Below are 27,092 nucleotides of genomic sequence, written 5' to 3' on the forward strand. Positions count from 1 at the left end.
ACAGTTCAATGGTGTATTTCTCTTGATGAATGAATATCCCTTGCGGAACTTGTTTCACTTGAAGTCCTAGAAAGAAGTTAATATCTCTATTCATGCTCATTTTGAACTTGTTGGTCATGAGCTTAGAAAATTCATCCACCATTCCTTGATCAGTCGATCCGAAGATGATATCATCCACATATATTTGTACAAGCATATTTGCTTTTCTAAATAAAGTAGGGTCAATCACTCCTCTCTTGTACCCGGATGAGACAAGGAATTCAGAAAGAGTCTCATACCATGCTCTTGGGGCTTGCTTCAGACCGTAGACTGCTTTTTCAAGCTTGTAGCAGTGGTCTGGGAATTCAACATTTTCAAAACCTGGAGGTTGCTGAAGATAAACCTCTTCTTTTAATTCCCCATTGAGAAATGCACTCTTAACGTCCATTTGGTGTACCTTGACGTTCTTGTGGGCTGCGTATGCTAGGAAGATCCGGATAGCTTCCATGCGTGCTACCGGAGCATATGTTTCATCGTAGTCAATGCCTTCAAGTTGACTATACCCCTTTGCAACTAGCCTTGCCTTGTTTCTGACTACCGCACCAGATTCATCCAGCTTGTTTTTGAACACCCATCTAGTGCCAACAATGGTGTGACCACGTGGCTTCGGAACGAGCTGTCAAACTTTGTTTCTTTGAAATTCTTCTAGCTCTTCTTGCATTGCAGCTATCCAGTCAGGTTCAAGCAATGCTTCTTTGATCGTTCTGGGCTCTACTGAGGACATAAATGCTGCGTAGTGGCAGTGATCAGATAGGTCCTTGGAAGATCGAGTCTGGATACCTGCGGATGGGTTGCCAATGATTTGACCTGGTGGGTGGTCCTTTGTCCATACGTGTAGACGGGGCTGCAGATGATCAGCAGCTGCGGTAGAGGGAATATCTTGAATATCAGGAGAATCTGCGGTTGGAGATGGCAGTTCCCCCTGGACTTGAGATCATCCTGCTGAGTCATCTTGGTTTGTTGGAACGAGAATGGAGTTTTCTTGAGCAGTTGGGAGAGGTTCCCCCTGGATTGCTGATGGGAGTTCCTCTGGAACCTGAGAAGGTTCCCCCTGGACTGCAGATGGGAGAGTGATAATCCTTGGATCGGTTCTCGTGTCAATGTTCTCTATGAGTTCATCATCCGAATCTGAAGATACGTTTGATGGTAATGATTCTCTGCGGATGGGAACTTGAACAACATCAAGTACTGGAACCTCAACGGTTGTTGCTTGATCCGGAGTAGAGCTTTCCCCCTCAACCGGAGAGGTGAAAATATTGAGAGATGCTACTTCAGATAGAGATGGTCCAGAAACATCAGCGTGTTGTTGTTGAGCTGCGGGTGACACAAGAACTTCGGATAGTTTCGCCGTTTCAACAGGATCGAAAAGATCGTCATAATTGACTTCAACTAGATTTAAAGGACCTGAAGAGGCAGGAATATCGCTTTCCATGATTGCGGTGGTTTTAGTGGATGGAGGGGCGTTGCGGATGTGAAAATCATCAAATTTCACATCGAAGCTTTCAATGATCAGCCTTGTACGTCTGATGAGCACTCGATAAGCAACCTTGTTAGTGGAATAACCAAGGAAGATGCCTTCATTAGACTTCGGTGCAAACTTGTTAAGCTGATCTCGGTTGTTGATCACGAAACATCTACACCCAAAGATATGAAAGAAGCGAACATTTGGCTTGCGGTTGTTAAGGCCCTCATATGGTGTTTTATTGAGGCGTTTGCACACAATGCTTCGGTTTTGGACAAAGCATGCGGTTGCTACAGCTTCAGCCCAGAAGTAGAGAGGAAGGTGTGCGAAGTTGAGCATGGATCTGGCTGCTTCTACTAGTGTGCGGTTCCTTCTCTCTACTACTCTATTTTATTGCGGTGTATAAGGAGCTGAGAAATTCTGAGTGATGCCTTTGGAAACCAAGAAACTGTTGAGAAGATGATTAGTGAACTCGGTTCCATTATCACTACGGATACGTCTTACTGGAAGCTTGATCTGAAGTTCTATTTCCTTGATGAAATTGATGAGAATCTGCGGTGTTTCTGACTTGAGTCTGAGGAAGAAAACCCATGTGAAGCGTGTGACGTCATCTACTATAAACAGTATGTACTTCTTGTGATGGAGACTGGCTACGGTTGATGGATCGCAGAGATCAATGTGCAATAGCTCCAGTGGTTCAGAAATTGAAGAGTCCATTACCAGAGGGTGACTTGCTTTGGACTGTTTACCACATTCACAAGCCGGATAAAGAGTATCGTTGCTGAATTTGAGAATAGGGAGACCTCTGACTAGTTCTCCTGTGACCAAGTTGTTGATGTACCTGAAGTTGAGATGAACTAGCTTGCGGTGCCATAGCGAGCTGACTTCGGATACAACTTTGGACAGGAAACACAACTGCGGTCTGCCAATGATCAGAGAGACATCCAAAGGATACATGGTACCTTCGGATCTGGATTTGATCAGACAGGTGTTCCTATCACTAGTCTTTACGTAGCAGAACTGATCATCAAATTCAACCCGATGTCCTGCCTTACACAGTTGGCCAACACTGATGAGATTGTGTTTAAGGCTTTCTACGTAGGCAACCTTCTGAATAGAAAAATTCCCGGTAGTGAGAACACCGTAACCTCGGATGACCCCATTCGCATTGTTGCCGAATGTGGCATTTCCACCATTGCATATAGGCCTGAAATCCCGAAGGTATTCTAACCTTCCGGTCATGTGCAAGGAGCAGGCACTGTCAATTAACCATTCTTCTTCTTGTTCCTCCTTGCACAAAGCCTGAGAATTACACGGTTAGTTTAGGCATCCAAACTAGTTTGGAGCATGGGGCAATTGGTGAATTGCAGAATGGTGCATGGACCGAGGTTGCAGGGATGGGTCTCTTGTCAACTTTTAATCCTAGTCTTGGATGTTTGTGCAGATTTGGAGTGTGGTGAGTTTTCGAAAAAGTACGAGGTTTCTGACTCCGACTAGATTTGACATAGGATGAATCCTTTTGACAACTACAATGACATTTACAAAAAGAGATTTTGTCATTTGATCTGACACTATGCTTGGTCAGCGGTCTATAGGATGAATTGGACTTGTTACCGGTCCGAGGTTGGTGATCCCTGACATGTAAGTTGTTGGATTTTGAAAAAGTTTGTTTTTGAAAAGGTTTAGCACGTGCAAATCTTTGAGTCCTTTTTGGTGGATTTGGTAGGATACCCTTCCATTTGTTGAAATTTTGATGTGACTTTAAAAGTGTTGGAGTGGGTAAAATACCTTTCCATTTAGGATCATTTGAGGAATAGACCTGAAAACCATTGTTTCGAAAAGACTGAACACCTTTTTGGGTTGTGTCAGAAGAAGTAGGAATATTTGAATCTGGGCTTTCCTTTTTGTTTGTTTTCTTGGTGGGAGAGTTTTTTGAAAAGTAGTGTGAGAATTTTTTTTTCTGGACTCTTGGACTTTGGAAGTCTGACATGTTTCTTATTTTTTGAAAAAGTTTGTCTATTTGTGCCTCGAGATCTAATTTCCTCTTTGAAGGCCTTTTTGGCCAAGGATTTTGGTGAACCGCAGTCATTGTTGTTTAACTGCGGTTTCCTGGAATTCTTAGAATGATTTTGAAAACGTGGGCTTGAGTCATCCGAACTTGAAGGTTCTGGGGTCTGTGAGCATTGACCCACTTCAAAGTTCTCTATAGGTAATTCATGATGAATCGCCTGAAGGGTCATGGTTCCTTTTACTGAAGACTGCGGTAGTGAAGATTTGACTACTGCAGAGTAAGTCTTTGTTGGGACTTCAGTGGGACTTTTGACTATAGTGTGAGACACTGTGGTCTGACGGCAGAAATGGAAAGTCTTTTGAGACTTCGGGACCCTCAATGATAATTTCTTCATCAACTACGGATGAGGTTTGAGAATTTGGGTAAATGGTGCCACAGATAGGAATTTGATCACATGTGTCACCCGAAACCTCAGGCACAATTTCCTCAATGACACAATTATTGCTTAGACTATGTAGTCTACCGAAGTGAGTTTTGATGTCTTCGGGAAAGGTCTTGTCATTGACTGGGAAATGAAATTCTCGGTCTGGAGGGACATACAGTCTGTCTTTATTGAACCGGGGTGAGGAATCCATTGCGGTAGGATATTCATTCAACCAACCCTAATTGTATGTATTGTCCACGGTTCCATTGTTTACCAAATTTTCAATAGCTTCACTTTCATTAAACAATTTTTCAATTAAGAGATTTAAGCGTACAATTTCACTCTGAGCTAAATCTCTCTGGTTCAAAGCTATCTCTAATTGGGTTTCACTCAACATTCTTGCATCTTTTTCTAACTCTAGGTCCTTCTCTAACATAGCCATTTTGAGTCTTTTGTTATCCAGTCGTCCTCTCACGTGGAACATCTCTTGGGACGCAATGTTCTTCTCATCTAAGGCTTTGTTATAGTCTGTAAGGACGGCAACACAAGTGTCATTAAGATCATCTATGTAGGGCTGACAGTCATGCATGCTATAGTTTAGAGTTTGGATCATAAGTTTTACATGTTCGACGATGCTTAGAGTTCCATCCTTTGCCATGTAGCAGTAGTTCTTTTCCAGCTTTGTAGACCTATCATCATCCGCAGTTGCCAGCATGCAGATTTTCCCTTTTCCTTTGACACTGCTGATGGCTTCATCTTCGTCTCCAGATGACCAAACTTGATGGTCTCTTTTGACATGGGCTACGTATGCCCTTGCCTTTTCCTTATCTTCCAACTCTTGAGCCATTCTAAGGTAGAATGCTCTGTCTTTTACTACATTGGCCTTACAATCTCTTGCAAAGTGATTCTCTTTGTTGCATTTGTGACAAATTACAACATCAGTCTTGTCTTCTGAGGGAGTACCGGAGTTAGTGGTTTGAGGAGACTGCGGTACCTCCTTTGGTTGATTATTTTGATATTGCGGTGGTGGATGAGAACTTTTGGGATATCGAGGATGGTTATTCTGGGAACCGAAGTTACGGTTGAATGGAGGTTTGTTGAACTGTTGATTCTTGCGGAAGGAAGAAGGTGGTAGACGGTTGAACTGTTGGCTAACCAGTGCAATAGCCTTCTGAAATTCTTCTTCATCGTCATACTCTGAGTCAGCTTCGTATGACTGCGGTGGAGTGTCATACGAGGGAGAGTAAAGTGACTGCGGTGGGGCTTGTGCTATGAGTGCAAGTGGTCCTCCGAAGTCAGCACAGTCTTTGAGTACGGTGGATTCTTGTGCTTGCAGCTCTCCATAGAGCTTGTAGAGTGACAAAGAGTGAATCTTTCTATCGCCCTGGACTATCATCTTAGCCGTAGTCCAATGTCTTCCCAAACCATTAAGAAACTGAAGATTTGTTTCATGGTTACTGCGGATGGTGCCCACATTGGATAACTTGGTGACTATCAGGTAGAACCTTTTGAAGGAGTCTTCCAAAATTTCGCCAGTATGAGCTTTGAAGTTGTTGAACTCATTGAGTGCGGTGGTAAGCTTCTTGTCTTGTGCTTGTTCTGAGCCTTCATACAAATTCTTGAGAACTTCCCAAATCTCTTTTGCTGATTTGCAATTTATGATAATATCGAAGTTGTCAGGAGCAACTCCACAGGAGATTTCATAAAAAGCAACAACATCATTTTCCATTTTATCGAGATCATCCTTGGTGGGACGGTTCATGACTGGTTGACCTCCTCCTAGTCTGGTTATAGCGCCGTCAGTTTGGACTGGTGTAAGGACTGGGACATGTGGTCCTTCTTCTACGGATCGCCATACATCTCTACCAAGTCTCCTTAAGTATCTTTCCATTCTTTGTGACCAGTGATGATATTCATTTGCTACCAGTATTGGGGCTCGGTTAGAACCACCAACACTGTTGGAAACATTCAGAGATAACGATTGTGCCATTTTTGAACTTTTTTTTAAGAAATGAGCTTTAGTGGTATAGAAGGCCTTTTGAAAATCAGAGTTCCATTTTCAAAAAGCAACCACTATGGCTCTGATACCAATTGTTGAGAGAAAAACTTAGAGACACACTTGAACAAACGTTAGAACAAGTGGATTGCGGAATAGTTAATCTCGAAGGATCTAAAAGCTCAACAATAATATTAATAAGTTAGAATTAGATAGTTAGAGAGTTAGTTGCGGAAAGTAAAGAAATAGAAATGACAACAATTGTTATATTAAGTATACACGTAAGTTGATTCATAACAAGGAGTGCATTCAAACCAAGTTAATAAGGAGGATCAAACTTAGTGATTAAGTCACAGAAGACTTGCTCCGAAGAGAGGTTATAATCAGTTGTATTCTAGTAATATTTGAGAGTAAGAAGGGATGAGTAATAGAGAGATAGAAATGATAACTTCAGAGATGTGTATTCAGAATAGATAGATGCGTAAGTTATCCGTATTGAATACAAGAGAATGAGCTCTATTTATAGAGACTCATGAAGTACACTAGATTACATCTCTAAGAGTAGCCATGCAAGGCATACTGGACAATAGAGAGTATTATAATAAAGACAAGTAAAGTGATCTAGCTAAATGACTGCGGTAGGTAGAGACTCCGGATGCGGTTACTGAAGAAGGAACTTGACTGCGGGTGCTGGATGGCTGCGGTAGCTGAAGAGGTTGTGGTAGCTGAAGTTCAAGAGGGTCACTTTTTATGATTCAACACATGTTATGATCTGTTATGTTATGATATGATTATGAGAACTGCATGCTAGATTAGGGCTAAGGATCTAGGAAGGATGCCTTATATGCCTATTATATGTGCTTGTAGACTTGCATGCTAGTACTGATCAGTCAGTGGTAGGATAACCTGTTTAAGTTATGCCTGATTGTATGAGCCTTTGAATTGCATGTACAGATTCCTAATTAGAGGATAGAAAGGTTTGATTGGAATATGATGGTTAGATTTTCCATTGTCTGAATGCTGTTTGCTTTGTGCTTTGTGGGACTCTTAGTGATGTGAGTTAGCTACTAAGTGAATATGTTAAGTCACATGGGACACAGGCCGGATAATCTCAGAGTGATGGACTTGACCCTATTGCACAACTCTTGTCTGAGTCTAACCGTTCTGGGGATGGGTCTCTTACTCAAAGGATTATCTGATCTTTGTTGCATGTGGCTATATTCATAAGGTAGCTAGTTGACATTACTGGGAATCTTTCAGCAGTTGAGGACTGGGCGAGTTCGGGAACCTAGGACAGCCTAGGAGATGTTTCAGTGGGTTAGTAGTGAGGTTCAGTGAGACTTGGGTGTACCAGTTTGGGGAAGTGACTTGGAGGATTCGGGAGGATTGCTGAGGAAAGTATGGATAGGTGTGGAAGGTAGTATTGGGCCCGTACTACTGAAAGCATAGGATCCATACTCGAATCAGTGAGAGTCTTGAAGAATCTGAGAAGCTTCGGGGAAGAGTTAGTGACCCGGTTTGGGGACAGAGGATGTTCCAGTTGTTGCAGCTTAACCATGGGCAAGTGAGCTAGTGAGCGTGACAGGGTGTCAGACCCTGAAGGACATGATTTTCAAGAGGCTGCAGATGTGAGATCAATTTGGAGCACTTTGAGAAGAGAGGTTCGTGCTAGGTGTGTATAGTAGAGGGTCCCGGGAAGAGACCCATGACTTATCATCATTGGGTCAAAGGCCAGCAGGGTCGGAGTCAGTACAACGCGTACGAGAAAGTGCACGAGGGAGTTTGTCACTCCAAGGGTTTAGGCTGCTACAGGTGTGGCAGGGTTGATCATGATAGTTGAAGGTGATCAGTATTCCTCCAGATGTTGCGGGTATGTCGTCTTCTACTGCTGCTAGATGGATGTTGGGAATACGTATCGCTTTGGAATTGTGAGTGAGTTTGGATAAGTCAGACCTCAGGTCGGTTTTCTGCTAGTGTCTGGGTTATCAAGGATCATATATGCCATCCTGCATGTCGAAAAGTCCTTGATGAACCCACAGAGGGACGCATCTTGCGGAGTGGGTTCCGCGTGTACCGTTATCATTCCAGATCTTTGTCAGGATCTGTGCGGGAGTATTATTTAGAGGATACTCGGTCAGTAGTAGAGCGATAGTTCTCCAGTGAATTCAGCGTTTAGTGATTCTATCATGGTTTAGGTATGGTCGACAATTGTCTATGGATGAACTTCGGAGTTCAAGGCACTACCGTTGCTAGGGGAGGACTGGTAGCATGAAGATAATGGAGTCAGTTGCGAGTGTTAGACGCATGGGTGTTCGGTCGTTGGATGTGTAAGAAAATTGCATTTATGGCGTGGGCTATGTTCGGTTAGAGTTCAGTGGTGCTGTAAAAATTGGAAGTGGGAACGAGGATTCGTCAGCCAGAGTGAAGATTAAGGCCTCCAGTTGTCAGCATGGGGGGCAGATTGAGGTGACAGACTGGATCGGATTTCAAGAGTAATCATCAAGATTTCCGAGGATGGGAGATCTCAAGGTTTAATCGGTGATTAAACGCTAGCATTGGCAGGCACAGGTTGTCATCAGTGGGGTATTAGAAAGCGAGAAGGATTGAGAATCCTTCAATTCTCTTGTACTGTGAAGACTTAGTCGAATCTAAGTGGGGGAGAGACTTTTTATAAAGTTCTCCAACTGTGAGTTTTGGTTGCGCAAGGTGCACTCTATTGGGCACCTTGTCAACCAGAAGGGTATTCTGGTCGATCCGACCAAGATAGAGGCCGTGATGCAGTGGGAGATTCCGAGATCTCCAATTGAGATTTGGAGTTCGCTGGGTCTAGTGGGTTATTACCGGAGATTTATACGGGACTTCTCTGAGATTGCGGTTCCTTTGACCCGACTGACCAAGAAGTCGGTGGCCTTTCGTTGAGGGCCTGAGCAGCAGGAAACCTTCGAGACTCTCAGACAACAGATTTCGGGAACCAGGGTAGAGCTCCATTTAGGACTCAAGTTCAGTGGTGTGTTAGGTCGAGTGCGTGTTCGACCCGGTTGGGAAAGTGTTGTAAGACTACGGAGGTAGCCGTATCATTCACTAGCAGTCAGATAGTAAGGAAAGTATTGTAAGACCACGGGGGTAGCCGTAGTATTCACTAGCGATCAGGTAGTATGGAAAGTGTTGTAAGACTATGGGGGTAGCCGTAGCACTCACTAATGGTCAATTGGTATGGAAAGTGTTGTAAGACTACGGGGGTAGCCGTAGTATTCACTAGTGGTCAGTTAGCATGGGAAGTGTTGTAAGACTGTGGGGTAGCCGTAGCATTCACTAGCAGTCAGATAGTGATAGAGTGTCGTGAGACTGCGGGTGTAGCCGCAACATTCACTAGGTTAGTAGATAGCATGAGCGCGTTGTTAGGACGCGAAAGGAACAGTAGTACCCACCAGTTCGGGTGTAGCAGTGAGGATATGGAAATCCACGAATTGGATTTCGGAATTACCTAGATGGATTAGATCTGGTTGAGCCAATGATAAGACTGTAGGAGTGCCACTACAGTTATGGGATCAGGGAAGCAATTGAATGTATAAGATTACTTGTGATATAAGGCTACCATCGGTTAGGTGGCAATCACTTTTAGCCTTGGACTTGGTGACTTCAGGATTTGATGCATGGACCCGATCGGTTAGATTAGAAGGATGTTTGAGCCACAGTGGCATGATAACTAGTGGCACCTAGTTCCTGAGAAGGATTTCGTTCAGAAGTCGTGTGAGACGACCATGTGGGAGCCCTTTTAGCTCGGCGACTGGGCTGGAACCCGGTAACTTCAGATGAATTGTGGATGAATTGAGACTAGGGAGGTCTCGATAGATTTTAGGAAGCAACTATGTAGCAGCATACTGCTTCAGGCAGTTCAGTGTTCGAGTAGTTTCAGCGTTTGGGCAATTTAGCATTTGTGCTTCAGGTTGCGAGTACGGACGAAATAGCTCCGTGTTACTTGAGTGGTTTGGCGCATAAGAAATGGTAATATATGATTTCGAGGACGAAATCTAATTTAAGTGGGGGAGAGTTGTAACACCAGTTTATTTATTAAATAAATAAAGAATATGATGAATGTATAGTAGCCCAAAAATCGAGTAATAATTATCAAGATGTTAGTTTCGGGGGTTAAAGTGCAATTAAGGGACTTATTTTGAAAGGGTTTTGGAAGAGGAGGGGCTATTTGTTATCATTTGGACCAATATAAAAGAATTTATGGAAACAGGTGTTAAAGAGTAAATATTAGACTTAATATGAGAAGAATTCGTCAAGGAGGGGCCATTTGGTAACACTTGGATCGAATTTGAAAGAAAAGGGAAGGGGGAGGGACTGATATTGTTATTATGGCATAATGTTTTGAGGGATCGGGTATATAGCTTAAGGTAACCCTAACCCTAGGAATGAGAGGTGCAACCGTCACCTTACCATCCAGCCCCCCCCTCTCCTCCGATCTCCGGTGCCATTTCCCTTTGCTGTTCAAGTCGCAACCATCTCCGATGGGGTCGCCAATCGCCGGAGACCGCCAACGACGCCTGCCATGGCCGGAGATATCGAAGACTGATGGGTGAACCGGGAGTGATGACCGCTGTGGTCGTTTCCGGTGGAGGTGCGACCACCATAGTTGAGAACCAAGACCGCCGAACGTGCTGTGCTTCGCCATCGTGACGTCCGGGAACCCGCTGGTGACTGTAGGCGGAGTGGGAAACGTCGATGCATGGGATGTGATCGACGGGATTGCTTCCGCCGCTACGCTGCAACCGTTGAAGATTAAGCCGCCGGCGAGCGACCTCGGTTCTATGCTGCCGCTGCGAGGCTATTCCGACGAGATTGTACCGGTTACAATTGCTCCTTCCTCGGGGTTTGTTCAGACTGTCGTCACTGCCGCCACTCCAAGTCGTCGTTGCTGTTGCCGCCGACCTTGCTCCCGCCGCCACCGTGAGCCACCAGGTGGGTGGCTGGAGTACATTTTGAAATCGGTTGTGGGTGTGTCTGTTTGTGTGGTCGGAAATACAAGGCTGCCACCATCTACCACCGCTTGCCGCCACTAGGTGGCTGTGTGTGTATGTGTGTGTGTTTATTTCCCTTTTTAGTGTGTTTATTTTGAGTTGTAAAATGTAATTCAAAAATGGAATAATAAAAGAATTTGAAAACCACCACCTTAGGGTGGTGGCTGCCGCCTCCTGCCGCCACCGACCGCCGTGTCGGGTGGCGGTGTGCTTGCCTTGTGAGTTAGATTCGTTTGGGGTGCTTGAAACCCTAATGGGCCTTGGAAACCCTAATGGGCCCAATGAAACCCTAATGGGCCTAGTGAAACCCTAATGGGTCTAATGCACCCTAATTAACCTAAGGAAAACCCTAATGGGCTTAAGGACATAGCTATCGGGCCTATTGGGCTAAGATGGGTTGGAAACCCTAATTAGGGTTTGGAAAACCCTAAAGCAATGAAACCCTAATTTGGGACTTATCGGGACCGCATCAGCATTATTTAATGAACTTAAAATATTAATTAGTAATCATTTACAATCAACCTAAGTTAATATTGGACTTAATGGATTAAGTCCTTAATGGGTTAAGTAGGACAACTTAACCTTAATCGTCATTTTATGTGAAACCCTACATTCACTTGGGTTTATTGTTGGGCCTCTCTATTGGGCCTTGATGATTGGATTACTAATGGGCCATCCAAGAATAATCAAATGGACTAGAGAAATTAGTTGGGCTTTAGGGTAAGGCCCATATGATGAGTTGGGCCTAATTTGGAAAATTGGGCCATAGATGGGCCATAGTTTGGGCCTTTATGATTATGTGATAGTGGGCCATTAGAATATTGAATGTTGGACTGGACTAAATGGTTGGGCCTTATGGTAAGACCTTATAAAGGTTTGGGCCCAATTTGGAAAATCGGGCCATATGTTGGGCTTTGAGCCATAGTTGGACTTTTGGGCCTTTGGATTGGGCCTCGGGCTTGAATCAAGCCAAGTTAGGGGTAGAGTAGTCTTTTACCCCCAAGCATGGACTTATGGTTATGTATTGGAACCCAATTATTAATTGGGTGTTATTTTGGTGTTGACAGTTCGGGAACCTGTCATCCAGCAGCTGGGGTTGAGTCTGCGGGACTTTAGCAGTGTGGGGTTGAGTCTACGGGACTTCAGCAGTGTGAGGTGAGCTACCTTCCAGTAGCGGTGGGTCTACGGCCATAATGCTAGCCCACCAGTAGGAGTTGTATGTTAGATGATTGTCTTCGTGATATTCATCTAGGTTTGCTACTACCTGATATGTGTACGTGCTAGCATGATATGTTATATGTGATAGTGGTAGTATGAGGGGAATAATCCCCAATTTCGTTTGTTAGGACCGAAGGGCAGTTTGGGCACCCCAGATATGTCTGACAGTATGTTTATGCTATGTTGTTATGTGGTAGTAGTAGGAGGTGAAATAGTCCTCGTATCTCAGTCGTAGGGACCGAAGGGTAGGTTGGGCACCCCAGATATGCCTAACAGTATGTTTATGCTATGTTGTTATGTGGTAGTAGTAGGAGGTGAAATAGTCCTCGTATCTCGGTTGTAGGGACCAAAGGGTAGGTCGGGCACCCCAGATATGCCTGACAGTATGATTATGTTATGATATATGTGATAGTAGTAGTAGGGGGTGAAATAGTCCCTAGAGTTCGGTTGTTAGGACCGAAGGGTAGGTCAGCACCCCAGAATGGCTTGACATGGGTAGGTCAGCACCCCAGAATGGCTTGACATGGGTAGGTCAGCACCCAGAACTTCTTAACAGGGTAGGTCGGCACCCCAGAATGGCCGGAGCGGGTAGGTCGGGCACCCCAGAATTGCCCGGCAGTATGTATGCTATGTGATTGTATGGTATGTGGTATGATGGGGGAACTCACTAAGCTTCGTGCTTACGGTTTTCAGTTTTGGTTTTAGGTACTTCTTTTTTAAAGGAAAGGAGCCGGCTCGATCGCAGCGCATCACACTATGGTTTTCCGCACATGAGATCTTTGGGATTACACTCTGATATTATTTTATGATAACATGTTTTGATTACTGACACTTTGGTTTGACACGAGATATTATTATGAATGTTTTTATACTGATGGTTTTATGTAATAACTTATTTAAAAATGAAATATTTGGCCTTGAATTTTGGGATGTTATAGTTCACCATCCTTGAAAAAGCATATGATATTGTTCTAAGGGAGACAATCTAGGACTTTTGAAGCTAGAAGGGTATCGCGGTGTTATGTTATGGCTATTCATGATATGTTTTGTCGGTTTATGACACCGCTTAGGAACTGTAGTTGGAGACAGAGTCTTTCCCTTTTGGAATTGGGCTCTATAATAGTTTGATACTTATCCCTTACATTTTCACGATGATTATGGTGTAATTTTAGTTGGGAGCATAATTCCAAAGGGGTAGAAGTGTATATAAGGAGCAAGTCCTACAACCAAAGGAGAACTTCAACTTGATGGATTGTATGGCGGTTGAGTAGTATATGAGTAGATTTTTGAGCTTTACATATGTTGGTACATGTTGTCCTTTATGACGTGATTTTGTTTGTTTATGTAGCCATATGAGTCTGACATTTGTTTTCTCTTTATTGTCTCCTAATATTTGCTAATGTATGTTCTAAGTTTTATGGCTAGTGTTTGGTACATGAATTAGTGCAAGTATATGCTTACATTGGTCACTCGTAGCCCTTTCAGGTTAACCTTGTATGTTCTTGTATTACTACGAGTCTATCATTTGTTTCCCTTTAAATGTTTGATGCTTCTGCTAATCTCCTCCAAGTGTGAAGGATAGTGTTTTCTCCATAACCTATTGCTTCTATTTGTTTTCACTGTTTGTGCATGTCCGATTACTTCTATTTGCTTATTCTATTTGTGTATGTGTGATATGAGCATGCCTATTTAATTTATTGAATTATTAGGGTTTTTTTTGTATTTCTTGATGGTGGACTAACATTTAATATGAATGCGATCTTATTCTACAAGGAGACGTTTTGACTTTCCATATTTCGTTATTTTTTTTGCTTGTCGAATGCCTTTTTTAGAAACCGTTTTGGTTTCCTACCATCTTAGCTCCCCTTTTACCCTATTCTTATGGGACATGGGGTAATTCGTTATTGTTGTGGTATTTATATGTTGGTTATTCAAATAATACTAATAAGCTATTAAAAAATACTTAAAGAGTATGGACCTAGAGGAAAATATTATAACATTGTAGATCTAATTGGCAATGGCATAAAAGAAACCCAAGAAGAAAAGAAAATTACATTTTTTTAACGGCGTATGTATTGAAAAACACTAGCAAGAGGTTAGCACAAAGTTACAAATTACAAGCATGAAATGGAGAAATGCACCAATCACAGCAACAAATAAACTTAAACGGAGATCTATATTTGATCCACTTAAACGCAACTAATTGGATATCATCCGCCACCTCTAAAGGAGAGCATTTCCTATAATTAAAAACCGAAACATTCCTAGCTTTCCAAATGATCCACATTACGGAGTAGAATAAAACCAACTTGAGCTTTTTTCTTTTTTTACCTTGCACCGAAGCATTCAAGACCGCCCATAATTCCCTTTGACAAGATGGAATAGAAGAAAGTAAGCCATTCCATGACAAAAACCAACTCCATATCTGAACCGCAAAGGATCAATTGAAAAAAAACATGCTCAACAGATTCCACCTCTAGACCACATAAAGAACAAATTGTGGAACTGAGCGCAACACCTCTCACAGCAAGGTTATGGGAAACCAAAGTTTTGTTGCAAAGCACCCTCCAAACAAAGCAATTAAATTTAATGGGCACCCAACTCACCCAATAAAAATCACGCATGAAGTTATCCATCTCCAGATTGCTCACCATCAAACCTCTTAGAGACCAAACATAAAACAACCCCGAAGGGTCCACCTTCCAAGCCCACGAATCCGAGGTATAAGACATGCTAAATCCAGCTACAACATTCAATAAATCTTCAAGTTGGGTTGTCTCCCAGCCTCTCCTTGGCTGCCTATTCCAAACATCATGAAAAACAGCCCCATTGATGTTTGAAAGCCTCTCAGAAACCATGCAGTTTTTTCTCGACTCGATTTTATATAACTCCGGAAAGACGTCTTTAAGTATAAAATCACCACACCACTTGTCTTTCCAAAAGTGCATTTGATTTCCATCTCCTAATTTCCTGCAAAAAAGATCATCAAGAGAAATATCCCAAGCCTCCAAATCCCAAGTTATTTAATATATAGTGAGCCATGTTCCTGGAATACCACATTTAGCGAAAGGCTTCCCATCAATACAACTGGTGTTATGCAGAGCTTTGATACAAGAAGACCAAAGAGAGTTATGCTCGACTTTAAATCTCCACCACCATTTTGCAAGAAGAGCAATATTCATGGAACAAAATGTCAAAACCTAAAATAAAATTACATGATGATGAAAATCACATATGGAAGTAGTGTTGAAGTGTCTTGTTTTGTATGTTAGTCTATATATTATTAGCCCGCTTTTTTATGGGCCCTTTAGTCTTTAGCCCATTAGGGTTTCTGTCTAGCTAGTATTTATATCTGCTTTATTCTTTGTAGTATTTATGCTTTTCTTTGAGAACCCTTGTAATTTCTCTTTATCATAATCATATGACAATGCTATCATGGTGTAACACCAGTCAAATTAGGTCAAAAATAAATTGTTCAATAATCGTAATTGGGATGAACAAAGTGGTAGAGATTGTAACAAGGTTTCCAAAAATATAAAGAACACTGAAATCCGAGTTATAACGAAGAAGTTATGACCAATCGAAGATCCGCGACAAAACCGGCAAAACACTGTTCAGTGTAAAATGTGAATTTTCGATAAATGGCTTTTTAGCCATAACAATCTAAATGAAAGTTGTAGATTATGTTAAACCGAGAACTTTCATAAAAAGAACGTCAAAATCTGACTTCGTATGAGGAAGTTATGATTTTTCTAAAGTTCAGTATAGCAGTATACAACTAAAAACTCGAAATAAAGATCGAATGATTTTTAGCCGATACAACCTAAACGAGAATCTTAGGTCTTGTCAATAGTAGTACAACGACAAAAAGACAGACGAAAACGGACTTCGAATAAAGAAGTTATGAATTTTTAACGGATTTCCTATCCCGGTCTGTTAAAAATAATAATATTAAAAATAAGGTCAAAATTAGCCGATCAAGTCTAAACGAAAGTCGTATAGTATAATTTTACCTACGCGTGCATATAAAGAACGTTGAAAACGGAGCTCGTATGCGAAAGTTATGAATTTCGCAAGTTTTGGGCACAAAAATCGAGAAATGTTGAAAACCGGAAAAAATTGCATGGTGTACCTTCGGCCACGTCACCTCGCATGCGAGGCTTCCTCGTGTCCTCCTTGTGTCAGCTCCTGATTGGACCGAAGTTGCGGTCCAGTAGCCAGCCGACACCCCTCGCAGGAACACGCCACCGAGCTCAGACACGCGCCTTCTTCTGATTCGACCGAAGTCCGGTCCACTCCTGATCCGACACGACCGAGCCAGCTGTCCGAAGCGAGCCCTCCCCCTCGCCACCTGTTCGAACATGCGGCTGCTCCTCCTTGCTTCGGATCCGAGGCTGCGGCCTATATAAGGCATGCGAGACTCTCCGGTTACTTCACCATTTTAACCCCAAATTTCACCCTTTTTCACATATTTCACCCCTTTAAACTTCCTTACAACCCCCCGAAGCCCCGGTATCATATCTAAAACCCGAAGCAAGCCCCGAAGCCCCGGAATTATCAAGAAGCTAACCTCTTTCCAGTCAAAGTGCTGCCCGCGTAAAGCCCGGTTTTTAATCAAAAACTCGCGGTTTCTTCGAGAAAGATCATTTATAGAAACGAAACGTTGCCCAAATCACCACTTATCAAGTGAGTTCATACCCCTATAATCTACCTTTTTAATGGTTTTAAATGCTTTTTAAGGGGGGGGGGGGAATACAAGTTGTACACAATCTAAATTGTGTTAATAATTGTATGTGATAATAATCACACAAAGGGTTTCCTTATGCTTTTAAGGATTACCAAATACTTCCAAAATGACTTAAAGCCATATTAAATCTTTAAAGTCATGTAAACTCTTTTAATACTGTTAAATTCTTTGAAAAAGGTTTTATAAACTATTTCAAATTATAATTATCAATATCATATTCATATATGTATAAGTATATAAATAAAACTTAAAGGGCTTAGGACTAAAGAGTTGCCTTATCTCCTTTTCCTTATTTGGATGTGGATTTGAGGAGAGGTTAATTGCCCGAGGGTCGTTTCCTTCTTAATTATATACGTTATACATATGGGAATATAAAAGGTTACTTCATTCGGTATCATTACCTTTGTATCATGTTGAGCAAAGGTGTTCATCCATGAGAAATCATGCTAATCAGATAGAACATATAAGTTATAATAGGTATAATTTATGGGTCAATTCTCAATATCAATCATCTTAAACTTATATTAGGAAAGGAAAGTACTAACAATTCATTTATCTATACCAGGATACGTATAATACTTTTAGTATATGGATAATATATTAAAGAAGTAATAATACATCATACCGGGTTTGCATTAACAGGGGTACAAATACAACATACCAGGGTTAGCAATCATGGGGTAATAATACATCATACCGGGTTTGCATTAACAGGGGTACAAATACAACGTACCAGGGTTAGCAATCACGGGGTAATATTACATCGTAATCTCGTTGAAACAATAAATTTGTGAGACACTTCATGGTGTACTTATCTAAGTACGACCTTAAGTCCCGACTTATTAACCAGAATCTCCTGGAGGGAGAGCGTGAATTTGTGTATAGATCTATATGGGACTGACAATCCCACACCTTGACTGTTCGCTACAGTTTGGCCGGCAGGCCTAGGGTGACAAATGTCATATCGTTACGACGCCTGAAGAACGTCGCATCAGGCACATCAGTCATATTAGTATGGTTAATAGAACTCACATGGATAAAACAACGAGTAAATTACTTAGTAATATACTTCTCTTAAAACAGTAAGAAAAGATAGTTACATCCTATCTATTTTACTGACCAAATATACCTTCTGTTAGTTTTTACTTATAGTAAAAAACTACGTATCATGAAATCAAGCATGGCAAATATACTTGTACTTTTGGTTTCGGAACGTTTAAAACCACAAATTAGTATTATGGATAATATAATATTTTCCAGGATTAATACCAAGGTTTTACTGTAGGACGGATATAACTAAGAATACTTTTACAAATGGAACGGTTTTATGGAGATTTAAAACTACTATTCAGAAACGGTTTTATGGGTATTTAAAACTACTTATCAGATGGAACTTAGTCATTCAATCTCTTCAAACTAGTATAACATAAAGGACCTTTAGTGGCTAATTCTATAATTCCTTAGTTTATACATCAGAGTTATATATAACTAATATCCGATTGACAGTGAAATGTGTGACTTCCGCCTTACTTCCTGTTCCTTGTTTGGTTGTGGGCTTAGGACAGATTCACCCATTTAACTGTCCATTCGATATTAGGTTATATATAACTAGTATCAACTAAGTAATTGCAGAGGGAACTATTGAGGTTATCATTTTATCACATCAGGAAATATAGGATTTTCTTGAGGAACCAGCGAACTTTTCCAAAGAACTTAGAGTATACTTTATAGAACTAAAATACTTATGAACTCACCAGCTTAAATGTTGATCTCCTCTTTCAAAATAACTTGTATTCTCTTGAATCCAGTAGACAGGTACACTCCCGAAGCTTTTGAAAAGACTACCTAGTACCGTACTGCGACTCTTGTCTTCTACTGTATCTACTTTGGTGTTTGAATATGTAATGTTTAAACACTTATGTAAAACTTATACTTATTAATGCAATTGTTGTTTGTACTTTGATTACTATATTGCATGTGTTGTGATACTTACATGAAGTCCTCCGCCCCCGAACGTTTCTGCCATTCTGGTTTGGGGGTGTGACAGATTGGTATCAGAGCAGTGTTTATAGTGAACTCAGTATATCAGTCATAAAAGATATACAACTATAAACCTATTGGGATAAAAACACTCTGACCAAGAGTTATACTTTAAAAATATAACAATATTTTATAAAAGTATAAGTACATGCAGAATATATATACTAGAATGAGTATCACAAGAGGAACAAAACAAAAGTATTTGGATGTTGGACATTACAGTTAAACCTGGACAGTTATGTAATCATATCTAGGATCAATATAGCCTGATCAACTATATTTATTTGAGATATGACCAACATGTGTTTGGGAGTGATTGTAGTGTTGCAACAAGTCTAAAACTTACCTAGGTACCAGAAGAATTCTAGAACCAAACATAAAGGTTTAAATACTAAAGGAATATTTTAGGATGCTATAACAAGAAAACTGAAAACTTATCAACTTCTTATATCTAGAAGTCCAAGAATCAAACTTATAATTAAAATACCATGGAAGTATTTTAGATACCATAAATAACTTTGGGGAAATGTTAAAAAGATCTTTTCTGGTAAGTCTATAATTACTAAGTGGATACGTTAAGGTTATATATAGTTGTGATTTTATAGACATAGAATATGTGATTTTCACTCTACTTCCTTTTCCTTGTTTGGATGTGGTTTTAGAGTATGATTACTTATTCGAAGGTCTATTTGATCTGGATTATATATAATCGGTACACATCATGTGATTATAGAAGGACCAGAAAGGATCACCTTCGTAAAAATTTAAATTTTCTCATAGATTCTTTAGACATTCCCATTCTCGTATAAACCCCTTAGATAGATGTAGTCACTCCAGCAACCAATAGAAGAGTCAAGGAGGATCCAACCGAATTTAATTAGGAAAATTCTGAGAAAGAAACAGATGAGAAATAAAGAAACTATAGAAATCATTTAGTGCCCTTACCCTATTAAGGACACCAATGAGAGGTTCGCATGAACTTCCGAGATTCAAAATCTTCATTACGAAGTAATGGGGATCAATTTCAGAATCGGAAGTAAGATGGCTCAGGAATTCAATATACCTACGGAGGAGAAGGACTCCCTATAGATACCAGGAGAGAACAAATCATTACCTCCCAGAATAGAACAGAGAACAAAGGAAAACCACGCGTGATTCATGTGAAGTGTTTGAGAGCCTTTTCATCTAAGTAATAACTAGTAAATCGATTCAACCTGGTGAGTTAGTATTTACATTACTCACATTAGGTTTTGAGCTTATCTTCTTTTCCTGTCACGGCTAATAACAATAAATCGGATCACGAAATCTCAATTGATAATGATTACTTCTCAAATTCATAAGTCTATTTTATGTAGACTTTATTATGAATTGTTTTCAAATCATTTCGAAAGTTGGAAAACGATATCCACCAATCGAAGGTAACTTAGTTCGGATGATACCCAGTTCATAACCATTCTAGAAACTTATTTCTGCTCCTTACCAGGACTGCATCATAGGGATGCAGGTCGAATCATTGAGAACAGTATAACAAAACGAAAGATTTATATGTAGATACAAATGATTAGAATACATCTAGAGCCAACGATAGTCGCTCACGAGGTCATTTTCTTATCATGTAACAGAATCATGCCTCCGAAGAGACAAAACCAACCCACCGGTAAAACACAAATTCTTCAAATAGATTCGGCTACGTTTCAAGCTGCAGTCACAGCAGCTGTAGCAGCTGTCATGGCATACCTTAATGCTAACAACGCAAATGTTAGTAGTAATGCTATCGACAATCCCGATAGTGGTGATAATCAAGTACATCAACGAGTACCTATTTGTAAGGACACTTCGAACCTTAAGCCTAATATCCTGAAACGAAAGTTCGAGAACAAGAAAGGGAGTTGTTCAACTCAAGAACCTAACAGAGGGCAACAAACTGGGGCAATCAATACCCCCATCAGCCCTGTTATTCTAGCACCGACCACGCCGTACTTAGGAAACCTCCCACACTGCAGCAAGTACAACTACCATCATCATGGAGTTTGCCGAGAGCTGCATTGCGATAGATGCAACATGAAGGTGTTGGATATAGTGTCTAAGTCCATAACTATATTTGGTATGTACCATACTTGACCCGACCCGGCATGGTCCATTTGGGTTGCACTTCACCCGAACAATTTATGGATAATCGTTTGAGAATAGTATAAGTTATGATTTATTAATATATTATAAGTCCTAATATATTAATATAAAATCATATTATTTAACTAGTATTGATCTATAATTAATTTAGAATTAATTTAGAGATCAAAAGTATGACTAATTAAATATGAGCTCTTGTATTTATATAGTGTGGGCTAATGCTTATTTGGAATGGGCTAGGCTTGCATGGAAAGTCCATGGATACTCCATGGAGCTTTAACCCATGGATCTCATGGAAATGAAAAGACATGGGTATTAGGGTTTACATGAATGTAACCCTAATCCACCACACTATATAAAGGAGGCTTTGGTTCTTGAAATCACACGAGTTGTGGTGAGTAAAGTAAGAGGGCCGATTTCAAGAAGGTGATTACTATTCTCTCAAAGTTCCAAGTTTGTGGTGATTTGTGATTTCCATTTGAGGCATCCACACTATTGGTGCTAGGCTCTAAAACTCCAAGCAATCAACTACAACTACAAGGTAAGTAATTCTACAAGCTTTATTTGATTCAAGTTCCCCATGCCATGCTAGATAGGATAAGAACCTTGGAAAAATAATTATTTGCATGTATCATAGTCAAACATAGATCCAAGGTTTCTAGGGTTGCATGTACACCATAGGAGTGTTAGAATGCTCAAAAACCCATCAGTGGTATCAGAGCCTGGTTTGTTTATTTGATACTTGATGCAAAAAAAAAAACTTGAAAATCGAAGTTTTGTTCAAAAGCTCGTATCAAAATTTCAAGTTTTGTATATGTACTTACGATTCTTGAAATTTTTGATATGAACATTCATAAACATATGAGTTTAGAAGATCATAGAAATTATGTGCTAATAATTGATTAGATTAATTCTTGATCTTTATGTGTTATAATGGAGTCCATAACTAGTTCTTAAGTTATGGATAACCAAAAGTCACATTTATAAATAACCATTAAAAGAACACATAGGTTACAAAAAATGAAGAGTCTTCATTTTTAATAACCATTAACTCATAAGTTATGAGAAATGAAAAGTTTTGAATGTTTACAAAACTTGCCCTCAAGTTTTGGAACATGTAAAGTCATATTAGAAACTTTAGTTCCAACCCCTAGAATTTTAAAAGTTAAAATTCAACCCTTATACTTTATAATATTATAAGTTTAATAATATTTATATATGTATAAGATCAAGTCGTCTTACCGCTAGTAGGCCTCATTCACGAAGCCGGTCTATAAGGGGGGTATAAGGTTGTTGCCTATAAAATGGCAACTTAATGGGTGTCCACTCTCACCCACCGCTTCCTTGATCGGTGGAGGGTCGTTAGCCGAACGGGTAGGACAAGGACTTATAAATTCTCATTAAAAGTATAATGATAATACTAAAGTAACTAAACTTTATTGAATTCCCAATCTTAGTTATTTTAGGAAAATGTGAATAAGGTGCTAATCCATGAAATTACACTTTACACTTTGTTTAAGTCGTTAGTGGAGCGTGTGTGGTTAACCGGCACACTAACTTGAACTTAACAAGGTAGGTAAAGGGTGACTTAATGTTTATCATAGTATCGATGGAGCGTGTGTGGTTAACCGGCACATCGATTGAGGGGTAATACATTAAGGGTACCAAGTAATTTGCATGGTTACTTCACACCTTGTTTTGTGATCCTCGGCATCCCAGTCACAAAACTTGAAGGGCACACTCGAGATTGAAACATGCCATTGAAGAAAGTTCAATGAATCTCAAAGAATCTAGGAGTTTCTAAACCAATTAAAACCTAATTAAATATTTCGTTTTTCATGGTGGAAATTGGTGAATCGTCATTCACCTACCTTCAAATATCTTATAGCTTAGATTACGACATCCCTCTTCTAAGTTATAAAATATTATGTTGGGTCCTAGCCTTAATATTACATTTGGGTGTTGTGTTAAGGACTATCTCTATATCTAATCTAATCTATTCCCTCTTTTTTTTCAGATGTCTTCCAATAACAATGCTTCTGGCTCAAACCCTACTAGCTCCTTCTCTCTCATGAATCTTTGTGGGAGAGTCATCTTTGATGGGTCCAACTTTACAGATTGGATCAGAAACATCAGGATGGTCACTCGGTATGAGAACAAAGAATATGTTCTCGACAAGGAGCTGAAGGTACCCGAGCCAACTGCTACTCCTGAAGAGCTTGCTGAATATGAGGTACATGAAAGAGATGCTACAAAAGTGGCATGCATCATGATGGCCACCATGACAGCCGAGCTCCAAAAGTCCTATGAGGACTATTATCCTTTTGAGATGCACCAGGACTTGATGGACCGCTACCATCAAAGTGCTTGTCAAGAGCGATATGAAATAATCTCCTCCATGATAACAACCCGAATGAAGGATGGTGAACCCATCACGGGCCACATGCAGAAAATGTAAAGGTATGTGGACCGTTTACTGAAGCTGAATGTGAACTTCCCTGAGGAGTTAGCAATAGACATCATTTTGCACTCCTTGCCATCGTGTTATGATCAATTCCGCATGACATATCACATGAACAAGGAAGAAGTCACCCTCAGCAAACTTCAAGGACTCTTGAAGACCTCCGAAAGTGGTCTAAAGGGTAAGTCGGTTGTTACTACTCCTACTCCTACTCCAACTGCGGCCAATGTCTTGGCAATCGGGCATGGCAAAGGGAAGAAGAGAAAGAACCCTTCTAAGGGTACCAAGGGTAAGACCCTTGAAGGCTCCTCTTCAAGCAAAACCAAGAAAGGTTTTGTCACTCCTTCTGCTAACCCTAATGAGGCTGAATGCTTCTATTGCCATGAAAAGTCGCACTCGAAGCGAAACTGCCCAAAGTACCAGCAAGATTTGAAGGATGGGAAAGTAAAACCCAACCATGCAGGTATATACACTATATTGTCTAATAACTCACCTCATTCTAAGTCTTGGGTCCTTGATACAGGTTGTGGTATTCACATATGTTGTGATTTGCAGGGACTAAAAAGAAGTGAGAATGTGGAGCAGGGAAAGATAAACTTGATCATGGGAAACAGAAAGCTTCACCTGTCACCAAGATAGGAGTTTATTCCTTAGTGCTAAATAGTGGGTTTACATTAGATTTGAATAAATGTTATTATTCGCCAGAAATGGCAAGAAATGTTATTTCCTTTCATGCATTGTATAAACAAGGTTTTACCTTTTACTTTGATAATAATAATGGTAGTATTGATGCTTTCTTTAATAATGTTCTTTATTTTAAAGCATTACCTTGTGATGGCGTGTATGAAACTGTATCTGTTGTAGATAATATAGGAAATAATGTATTGTGTATTAACTCTTCCACTAGCTTAGATAAAGCATCCTTATGGCATTGTCGTCTTGGACATGTAAGCAAGAAACGCATAGGCCAACTCCAAAAAGATGGAGTCTTGGAGTCATTTGACCTAAAGTCAGATGATAGTTGTGAATCTTGTTTGCTTGGTAAAATGACAAAGTCACCTTTTACTGGCACTTGTGCTAGGGGTGAAGGTTTGTTGGACCTCATACACACGGATGTGTGTGGACCCTTCAGTACCGCCACAAGAGATGCTAATCGATTCTATGTGACTTTTACTGATGATTTTAGTAGATATGGATATGTCAACCTAATCAAGCATAAGTCAGAAACCTTTGAGAAATTCAAAGAGTTTAAGTAAGAAGTGGAGAATCAGTTGGGCAGGAACATTAAGATGCTTCGATCCGATCGTGGTGGTGAGTATCTTAGTACTAAGTTCCTTGACTATCTTAAGGAATGTGGGATTGTCTCACAATTGACACCTCCTAGGACACCACAGTTGAATGGTGTAGCTGAGAGGTGCAATCGGACCTTGTTGGACATGGTTCGTTCCATGATGATTCGAGCTTCGCTACTAATCTCATTTTGGGGGTATGCCTTAGAGACTGCCGCCCATATCCTTAATCTAGTCCCTACAAAGAAGGTTGCCAAAACACCTCACGAGGTGTGGACTGGAAAAGTTCCCAATCTAGACCACATCAAGATTTGGGGTTGCGAGGCTTTTGTGAGACGTGAGACTCACGATAAGCTCGAACCCCGAAGCGAAAGGTGTATTTTCATCGGCTACCCACAGAAATCCTTTGGTTACATCTTCTACAGACCCAGTGATAATGTGGTCTTTATAGCAAGAAGATGATTCTTTCGAGAGAGAGAATTCATGAGCCAAGGAGACAGTGGGAGGCAAATTGACCTTGAGGAAATTCAAGAGTCAAGTGGTGAAGGAACCTCAAACCCTAGCCCTCAACCTGAGGAGGAAACTTCTGTTGAGCCGACTGAAGAATCTATACCTCTGAGGCGTTCCACTAGAGTTAGGAATGCACCTGAGCATTATTATGGTTTTCATATTACTGCAGAAGGTGAGACACTTATCAGTGATAACACACTGGTAAATCTAGATGAGCCTAACAGCTACACGGAAGCCATGGCAGGCCCTGAGACTGCTAAATGGAAAGAGGCTATGGATAGCGAGATACAGTCCATGTATGACAATCAAGTTTGGAAATTGGTTGACAATGTACCTGATCGTAAGATAGTTGGGTGCAAATGGACCTTCAATAAGAAGACCGACATGGATGGTAATGTACACACTTATAAGGCACGACTGGTTGCAAAGGGTATTCTCAAACTCTGGGAGTTGATTATGATGAGACCTTTTCACCAGTGGCCAAGATTAAGTCTATTAGGGTTCTGTTAGCCATTGCTGCATTTCATGATTATGAAATATGGCAAATGGATGTCAAAACCGCTTTCCTTAATGGAAAGTTGGCTGAAGATGTTTACATGGTTCAGCCAGAGGGTTTTGTCAGTACAGAGTACCCCAATAGAGTGTGTAAGCTCGAGAAATCCATTTATGGATTAAAACAGGCACCTCGCAGATGGAATCTTTGCTTTGATGAGAAAATCAAAGAATTTGGCTTTTCAAGGAGTGAAGATGAATCTTGTGTCTATATCAAGGCTAGTGGGAGTATAGTCAGTTTTTTGGTACTGTATGTGGATGACATACTACTCATAGGAAATGACATCCCAACCCTGCAGGAAGTAAAGTCCTGGCTTGGGAAGTGTTTCGCTATGAAGGACCTTGGAGAAGCTGCCTATATCCTAGGGATAAGGATTTTGAGAAACAGGAGTAAAAGACTAATTGGACTTAGTCAAAGCACCTATGTGGACAAAGTGTTGAAAAGGTTCAACATGCATAACTCTAAGAAAGGAGAGTTACCCATCCAGAGTAACGCCAAATTGAGTACGACACAAAGCCCTAGTACTGAGGCTAAGATAGCAGAAATGAGTCGAATACCTTATGCTTCAGCTGTAGGATCGATCATGTATGCTATGACATGTACTCGACTTGATGTAGCCTTTGCTTTGAGCATGGTTAGTAGGTATCAGGGGAACCCTGGCAAGGCACACTGGACTACGGTAAAGAATATCCTCAAGTACCTACGGAGGACTAAGGACTGGGTCCTTACCCTCGGTGGCAGTGAGGATTTGAGAGTTGTTGGGTACAGTGGTGCTAGATTTCAGACTGACAGGGATAATTTCCGCTCTCAGTCGGGCTGGGTCTTTACTCTAAACGGAGGGGCAATTACTTGGAAAAGTTCCAAGCAGGAGACAGTGGCTGATTCCACTTGTGAATCAGAGTATATAGCAGCAAGCGAGGCAGCAAAGGAGGCTATATGGCTAAAGAACTTCATCGGAGACCTTGGAGTTTTACCAGCTATAAAGGAGCCAATGGAGATTTTCTGTGACAGCAATAGTGCGGTTGCCTTAGCCAAGGAACCAAGAGATCATGGGAGATCCAGACACATTGACAGAAAATATCACTTCATCAGACATCGAATAGAAGAAGGAATCCTCGTGGCAAAGAGGGTATCATCGGATGAGAACCCAGCAGATCCCCTCACGAAGGGACTGACTCGGGCTAA

Source organism: Lactuca virosa, chromosome 5 (assembly GCF_052849685.1).
Source record: "Lactuca virosa cultivar CGN04683 chromosome 5, Lactuca_virosa_CGN04683_v6, whole genome shotgun sequence".
Taxonomy (NCBI): domain Eukaryota; kingdom Viridiplantae; phylum Streptophyta; class Magnoliopsida; order Asterales; family Asteraceae; genus Lactuca; species Lactuca virosa.